Genomic DNA, 9,297 nt, shown 5'->3' on the forward strand with positions numbered 1-9,297 from the left:
ACGCCCACTGCACTGGATCTGTGGTAGCATACCAGGAATCCCTCGGCATGCACTCTTTCTTCTTCCTCTCTATCCATCCCCTCCACCCGGGACCCCTCTGCGGGCCACAGCATAGCCTTCACGGTCTTCTCTTTTGGCAGGAAAACCATTATTTTGTTCCTTTATAATAACGGTGTCATGAAATATTTATCTTTAGGAGATTGACTAACATGGCTGAGCTTAATATTTTCCAATTGTGTTCTTGTCGTGACATGTTTGACAGTTTTGTCAATGGTCTTTAAGAGATGCACAATATTCCATTGTGCGTATGTACCAGAGTTTATTTATTCATTCATCTACAGATGAGGTTTTATGTTATGATAAAAACTGCTGTGATGCATAGGTGTGCATGCATCTTGTGTTTTGTTCTCTGTCCTTCAGGGTGTATACCAGCTAGAGCAATCATGGGGTCCTATGGTATTAGTAACATCAAATTTAAGATATATAAAATGGCCTTGTTTATGTTGGCACTAAAAGTATAGTTCTTTAAATATATAAAGCTATTGTAATTGGTTAGGTAGAGGGGCATTTTAGTAGCACCAGCCCACCAAGTCTTAGAGATGAGACCCTTTATCTACACTTTCTTAGATCTCTCAGACCTTAAATATTAAGTGGCCTCAGAGTTAAGATACACACTTTTGTAATGATTCTCCTTCATTTTCTAACTAAACGTATCAGAGTCTTCATTTCCTTACTTGTAATGATGCCAGTATTTTGCCGGAACGTGTTGCACTACTACCTGAACACCATGGATCATCTTGAGACATCTATAGTGCATCCGGGTCGAGTCACATTTCTCACCGTCCTAGGAAGGGGCTGTGAAAGGTGCTTACTGCCTCTGTGGCTCAAAAAAGCTTAAAAGAACTAGAGAATATTCTTCCATCATACTTACTGAAGCTGCATGTTGAGCAAATACCCCAAAAACCCTGGACTAGAGGAGGACCTAGGTGGCATTAGAATTTGAGGAAGGCCTATTCACAGCCTGAAGTACGCGGGTAACACAACTTTGCTCTCTGGAAATGAGGCAGGACCTAGGGCACTTGCGGGCATGTTATTAGACACGACCAGTCCCTGAGACAGGATGTCATGCTTGGTAGAGTGGAAAGCCAGTGGAGAAGGGGAAGGCCCTCCATGAGACGCTTGACGCAGTGTTTGCAGCAATAGGCCCAACTCTGCCCGTTGTGAGGGCGCGCAGGACCCAGTAATGACACTCAAATCCCTAAGCCAACGCCAGGCCGAATGGATCAACAGAAACTACAGGAACCCCTAAGACGTTACCCTTTCAACTTGGAATCTGACACTATTTCTGCAGGTCACCTGTCAGCCAAAGAATACTTACAAATTCACTAAACCTACTGCCATGGAGTTAAATTCAACTCATAGTAGACCTATATACAATAGATGGGAACAATACTTACAGATTGGCTATAAAATAATATTTGTGAGTCATGTGTCCCTTAAACAACCAACTACATGAGACCCAAAGGTCAGCATTTACTCAAAAGCAAGGGTGGGAAGGCAAGACGGGAGAGGGAAGCTAGACCACCGAAACAGAACAAGCGGAGTGGAAATAATGAGACAGTTAGCACATTGTGAAAATTGTAAGCAGCGTTTCAGAATAATCTGTATAAAACAGACTGCATGAAAACCTAATTTGCTGCATAAACTTTAACCTAAAACACAATAAAATATTTTTAAAAGAAGGAAATTACACACAAAAGATTTAAATGTAGCCAACTTCAATAAAGAGAAAAAGCAGAGCTAGAAATTTATCCTAGATTTCCTGATTCCTTTATGTAAGATATTATTGAGCATGATAAAGAGAGGTAAATTTGTATAAATCTTTAAATCCAGTAGAAATGTAAGATAATATGTATATAATAAAGAGAATAATGAGGTCATTGTTAGGTTATGAGGAGATAAGATATATAGCCTTCCCTCTGTAGTCCTCTTGTTGAAAACATTATTCGGACGAGTAATTGCAAACTTAGGTTTCTGCTATCATTTAGACGTAGGAGTGGGAGTATATTCTGTGTTTCAACGAGTACCTGTTTATAACAGTAGAAGGAGGCAGCAACAGCAAGCTCAATGCCAGTTTTGATCATTTCCCAAGCAGTCTGTGTGAAGAGAATCAGAGAGAATGGTGGTGGGGATTGGAGACTCGCTGTCAAACAAAACAAAACAAAGCAAAAACCAGTAAGAGCTGATTATGTCCCTTAAAAGGAGCTCCCTAGCTAAAGCCCTTTCCCAGGATGCTTTATCCATATTGGTCCCTAGGTGGCGCAAACGGTTTGGTTTGCACTAAAAAGCGAACCTAAAGTTTGGCCATTTGAATCCGCTCAGAGATATTCAAGAGGAGAAAATGCCTGGCCGTCTGCTTCTTTTGAGACTTCGGCCAAGGAAGCTCTGTGGAGCTCCTCTACGCTATCAAATATGCAATTGCCACGAGTCAGAATTGACGCAAAGGTACCTAACAACTTTTCGCCCCAAGGACATTCTGACGGGTAAAATGGTCAGACAAGACCACTTTTCGGCGTTTATCTGCCAGGAACAGACTTACAAGATGCTTAATAGGATTCAGTTTTTTGGCAAAATAGAAACTTTGGTCACAGGCACAGTTCTATAACAATAGTACTTTCCAAAGGGTTGTTCATTTCTGATTAAAATAGTATATTTTATAGCAAGTTATACATAACAATAACAAGAAGGTAAATAGCCTGATAGCTAATGAGAAGTGCAAAACCTCCTGACCAGCATCTCATTGTAAATACAGAGAGAACATTGTTAGTGCTTGTAAACAGTAGTGCATTCTCTTAGCAGTACTCAGAAGAATAGCAAACTGCATCAAGCATGGCCTGTTACTGTCACAGATGTATGCTCGGCAGGAATGTTCTTCCTGGAAGGCGCAGACTGGAAATCAAAGGTTTAAAAGGTGGCTCTTGAGACGAGACCCCAGGAAGAGAAGAGCTCATGTGGAACAAATTTCGTAACTGGGATCCAGCGATGACTCATTGGTGACGGTCCTTTTAGATCAGCAGGTCTTAACCTGTGGGTTGCGACCCCTTTGGGGGTCGAACGGCCTTTTCATAGGGGTCATCCAATTCATAACAGTAGCAAAATGACAGCTCTGAAGTAGCAACGAAAATAATGCTATGGTTGGGGGGTCCCCACCACATGAGGAACTGGATGAAGGGTCGCGGCCTGAGGAAGGTTGAGAACCGCTGCTCTACAGGCTGTCCCTGCACCTGTAGAAGGCTGCCGGTGCATGAATCGGGAAAGCCACTGTGCGCACCGGGGGCAGAACTCACCACACTTCTAGTCTGGCATGCGTATTAAGACACGAAGGCACATTTCATGGAAATCAAACTAACGAAAAATAATCATTTTAGATATCATAGTAGGTAAGCTTGATAAAATCACAGGTTCTAAGTCAAAAGTCTTGAAGCGGTTTCTTGGGCAGCCGTCTTGAGGTTCATGGGATATTCATGAAGAAACACTTCACACAATACGATGATGATGAGGAAGATGAAAACCACCGCTAATCCTAATTGCCCACATCTTGCGATTCTTCCTCCAGTATTTCCTCTTTAACTTGGCAGCACTTATTTCAAACTGAGAAGCTCCTGGCTGCAGTGCCTCTACCTGGCCGTCCAGCTTGAAAAGCTTCCGGTCTCTTTCTAACACCTCACCCACATGGGCATGCCTGATGTCCACCAACCCATCCACTTGCCTTTGTGTCTGCTGCAGTCTCCGATTGCCGCCAGAGGCAGCGCTCGAACCTGCAGGCACACTGTAGACATTTTCGCAGCAGTGGTGGAGACAGTGGGTGAGGGTCAGCGACGGAGTACATTAAGCTGGGACTGCAGCCAGGGAGAGAGGCGGGGGCTGACTGTAACTCTTTATGGGAGTAGAAAGCCCCATCGTTTTCCTGTGGAGCAGCTGGTAGTTTCGAACTGCTGTCCTTTCAAGTAGTTGTCCAATAAGTAACCACTAGCCACTAGGGTTCCTTAATAACTACAGAAGGAAAATTTATAGACGTACTTACCATGAGGCAAATGAAGAAGATAAACCCTTTTTATTTAAAAAAAAAACCCCTCTTTATTTATTGGGTGTTCTTACAGCTCTTATAACATTCCATACATCAATTATATGAAGTATATTTGTTGCCACGATTGTTTTCTAAACACTTACTCTCTATTTCAGTCCTTGGTATCAACTCCTCAGTTTCCCTTTCTCCCCTGCCCATCCTCTTCGTGACCCCTTGATAAATGATAAATGATTATTATTTTCATACCTTATATTGACTGCTGTCTCCTTTCACCCATATTTCTGTTGTTCATCCCCCTGGCGGGTGGGGGGGGGCATGCATTGATCTAAACCCTCTTTTAAAAATACTTTTTTGGGGGGTAGAGATTTGGCTTTCTTTTTCTTATAAAAGGAAAAGGTGACGTGCATGTGGAAGGAGATGGTTGTAGGACTGCGATAGGAAGGAAGTGTTGCAGAATACTGAGATCTCAATCAGGCAACAAGGCATATGCTGCTCATCGCTGTGACTTGTTGTTCTTGAAATATACCCTCACACCTCACCGCTCGCCTCTCCAAGAATCTGGATCCTTCTGCAGAGAAGCCATGCAGGAGCCTGATTGAGGCACCAGGTGCTCACATCACTATTTCCCTGCCATGCTCCTCAAGTTTCTAGAATTAGTGTCATGGGCCTTCTCATCGCTTCTAACTTTCTACTTTGGAACAATGCCCTAGCACATGATCCAGAGGTCCAAGTTTTCCAAATGATTTAGTTCTTTTGCAGAAGGCAACAAGAAGTCCCATCTCCTTCGGGAAAGTCTGGGGCAATCCAAAAGTTTAACTTTCCAGTTGAGGGTCCTTAGGGGTTTTCTTAATATGAGGAGAGATGGAGTGTCTCCAACTACCAGAAGTTTCCAGATAGGAGGTTGCTTGGAGGCTCATTTAGTCCCCATATTATATAAGTCTTCAGAGAGAAATTCATCCCGGGTGAAGTCACAGACAAAGAATGAAGAGGTTTCAGAGTACCAACCAGCTCTTCTCTCCTCCGGGTAGAAAGGTCTCGCCAGCTTTGCATCCATCTGCGGTGGCCCATATCCTGCCCCGGCCCTCTCGTCCAATAGCAGCCTGCTGAGAGGGCCACCACTGCTCCGGGACCCCACACTCTCATTTGTAAAGTTTCTTTTTTAATGCTGATTGCTAGGCATTTATTGTGTTATTTCCCATTCATGTGCTTGAATTACTCATAGTGTGTGAGGATGACTTTGTATGAATTAGTTCACCATAACAATTTAAACAATTTAAACTGAGCCTATTTCATAGTTTCTCACTCTCGCCTACTTAAAGCATTGCTTGAGTAGATAGTATTTCTCACTGAGAATTTTTTCCAGTTTGATAGTTTCTGATCAGATGAGTAGAGAAAAGTTAAAAGAGCTAGTAGTTGAGCTGAATAGAAAATTTCAAGGAGAGTTCAAGAAGACAAAGCCAAATGTTATAATGAAATGTGCAAAAACCTAGCGTTAGAAAACTAAAATGGAAGAAAATGTTCAGCATATCTTAAACTGAAAGGATGAAAAAAAATAATAAAACTCAAGCCTCAAGTTACAATATTGAGTGATTCTACAGGCAAAATGTTGAATGATGCAGGAAGCATCAAAAGATGGAAGGAATGCATAGAGACACTGTACCAAAAAGAACTCGTTGACATTCCACCATTTCAGGAAGTAGCAAGGACCAATGGGGCTGAAGAAAGAAGTTCAAGCTGCACTGAAAGCATTAGCCAAAAACAAGGTTCCAGAAATTGATGGGATCCCTAATGACATGTTTCAATCAGCTAATGAACACTGAAAGCACTCACTAGTCTACGCCAGGGGACACGGAAGACAGCTGTGTGGCCAAGTGACTACAAGAGATACATATGTGTACCCATTCCAAAGAAAGGCGACCCAACAGAATGCTCAAACTATAGAACCATATCACCGATATCGCACACAAGTACATTTTTGCTGAGGATCATCCGACATCTGTTTGCAGTAGTACACTGACAGGAGCTGCCAGAGGTTCAGGCCAGATTCTCTAGGGGGCATGGAACAAGGGATATCATTGCTGATGTCAGATAGATCTTGGCTGAAAGCAGAGACTACCAGAAAGATGTGGACTTGTGTTTCATTGACTATGGCAAAACATTAAACTGTGTGGATCATAACAAACCATGGATAACCTTGGGAAGAATGTGTCAGTCTGGGCAGACTAGAGAAACAAACCCATGGACACATATATGAGTATAAGAAAAGATATTTATATGCAAGAGCAATTGAACATTTAGAAAACATCCCAGCCCAGTCCAGATCAAGTCCATAAGTCTGATATTAGCCCATATGTGATACCAATCTATAAAGTCCTCTTCAGACTCACAAAACACATGCAATGATGCCGAATGTAGAAGATCACAGGCCAGTGGGCACAAAGTCTTTGGATCCAGTGTCATCGGAAACATCTCAGCACTGGCGGGGTCTCTGCATCAGGGGGGGTCCAGGTGGCTTGTCAGCTTGCTCTGTCTCCCAGGGTGTGAGCAGAGAGTCTCCGACCTCCAAGGAGGAAATACCATATTTCCCAGAATTCTCAGGAGAAGGCTGTTCCCACACAGAAGCCTCATTGACTATGATCCGATTGACAGACTAGACTCTACCCCTTCACTCTTAATCCTCTCAAATGGACAAGTATATTACTACCACAGAAGAATAGAATTTCAGAACACTTCATTGTGTGCATGAAAACTTGTACATGGGTCAAGAAGCAGTTGTACAAACAGAACAAAGGAACACTGCATGGATTAAAGTCAGGAAAGGTGTGTGTCAGGGTTGAATCCGCTCACCATACTCATTTCATCTGTAAACTGAGCAAGTCATCAGAGAAGCTGGATCATAGGAAGAAGAACGTGGCACCAGGATGGGAGGAAGGCTCATCAACAACCTGCAGTATGCAGATGACACACCTGGCTTGTAAAAGTGAGAAAGCCTTGAAGCACTTGCTGAGGAAGATCAAAGACTGCAGCCTTCAATATGGATTACAGCTCAATATATAAAAAATAATCCTCACAACTGGACTAATAGGTAACATGATAAACAGAGAAAATGTTGAATTTGTCAAGGATTTTTTAAATCCATAATCAATGCTTAAGGAGGCAGCAATCAAGAGATCAAAAATTGAGTTGCATTAGGCAAATCTGCTGCACAAGACCTCTTTAGCGTATTGAAAAGCCAAGATGCGACTTTGAGGTCTATGGTGCATCTGACCCGGGTCACGGTGTTTTCAATTGCCTTGCATGCCTATGAAAGTTGGACTGGAGAAAAATCCTCGCAATTGACTTGTGCTGGAGAAGAATACTGAAAGTGCCATGAACTGCAGACAAGACAAACGGATCTGTCTTGGGAGAAGTCCGGCCAGGCTGCTCTTCAGAGGTGAAATTGGCAAGACTTTGTGTTATGGGTTTGGGGCTTGTTGTTATGCGAGGCCAGTCCCTGGCGAGGGCTATCTTGATTGGTGGAGTGTGGGGGCAGGGGGAGAGGAAAGCCCTCAGGAGATGGACTGACGTCGTGCCCACAATGATGCCCGCAGGCATGAGAGAGAGCGCTGTGCCCTGCTCTGTTGTGAGGAACTGACCCAAGGACCCCTAGCCACAACGACAGTTGTCCAGGACTATGTTACACGCATCAATAGTTAACAATTATCTTCAAATGGGTAAACTCTTTTCTTTAAGTTCCTCTAAAGAAAGAAAATGAAATAAATGTAAATTCATTCTTCGCTTTTAAATTTGGATTCTTTCGTGTCCATGCAATGCAAAATGAATTTTAAAAGCCTGGTGAAGGGGAGGAAGTTCATAATGATATTTTAAAGACTCCTGTGTTCTTTTATTTTTCAAGGTAACATTTGATGGAGTTTTTGGTAAAAGTGTGTGCAGTTAGGCTCCCACTGCCATCCTCCTCGGAAATTGTTCAGACACATTGGTTACATTGATCACAGTGTGTCTGCAAACCTCCATTATGTTTGCCCCTTTTCATGCGCTCGAGCGTCCCAGTAGTCTGACCTTGTTACTTTGGCTTTGGGTAATTCTTGACCTTTTGGTCTCATACTGACGGGCTGTAAGTAAGGCACTGCTCTTACAGTAACACCCTTTATTTGGTGTCTTGCTGTTTTACGAAAAGGGGATTGATTTCAGGGGACAGACTCAGTTCTAAGTATAAAGAGTACAACTTGGCACGTATGTAACGGTGTGGTCATTCCTGATGTAATCAGTCAATCCATTGTAAAAGGATTACAGTGGCATGCAACACCCTTACTGAGGTCACAGCCCAGACCTGACGTCAGCGGAGTTTCCCTGGGGTGTGGGCTATATAATCTTACAGAGCTAAATAGAGAGAGAAGCAAACAGAGATGGAGGCACCTCAGTGCCATCAAGAAAGAAGAGTGCAGAGGGAAGCAAGTCCTTTGGACTCTGGGACCCTGTACTGAGAAACCCCTGGACCAAAGGGAAGATTGGTGCTAAACCATAGGGAGACCTCCAGGGGATGCCAGGCTCACAGGTGTTCAAAGCATCCTTGAAAGGGCTTTCCTTCAGATCCAATACAGAGGGGGGAAATGGCTTTTTCGTAGAGCAAATGCCCTGACTTCAGACTTCTGGGCTCCTAAACTGTGAGAGAATAAATTTCTGTTGCGAAAGTCATCCACTTGTGGTATTTCTGGTATCGCATCACTAGACAACTAAGATGGCCAGGACTTCCAGTTCAATATTGAATGAGTGATGATAACGTGCATCCTTCTGTCATTCCTGGTCTCAAAGGGAAGGCTCATCGCTATTCTCCAAGGGAGAGGTCTCAGCTTTGTTTTGTTGAGTCTAATGTTGCCTGTTAGTTTTGCATATATGCCCATTAAAAGCTTTCTAGTCTTATTATGCTGACAGTTTGTATCAGAAAAGGGTGTTGACTGGGGCGAATGCTAAGGGCGTGCCACAGAGCAGCAAGAGGAGCAAAGCAAGGAAGTCCCCAGGGATTGCCAAAAATAGACTTTGGGGCAGGGTGTGGCACCCCATCAGACTGGACTGGAAAACACTCCTAAAAGTCAACAAACAGACCTGGAACTATTTACAGGCCTTTCTTTCTTTCTCTCTCTCTTTTTTGTCATTGGATTTTTGGTGGTGTCATTGTATTGTTTTCTTTTGCTCTGTCTTGGGTGTGTGTG

At 43.2% G+C, this 9,297-nt stretch overlaps 1 pseudogene; it reads right to left on the reverse strand.

The window, feature by feature from the left end:
- Positions 1 to 3,464: 3,464 nt before the first annotated feature.
- LOC115872367 overlaps positions 3,465 to 9,297 on the reverse strand; it is a 102,025-nt pseudogene continuing 96,192 nt past the window's right edge.

Source organism: Echinops telfairi, unplaced genomic scaffold (genome assembly GCF_000313985.2).
Source record: "Echinops telfairi isolate 266 unplaced genomic scaffold, ASM31398v2 ScPeMD7_7424;HRSCAF=8462, whole genome shotgun sequence".
In the NCBI taxonomy this organism is placed as follows: Eukaryota; Metazoa; Chordata; class Mammalia; order Afrosoricida; family Tenrecidae; genus Echinops; species Echinops telfairi.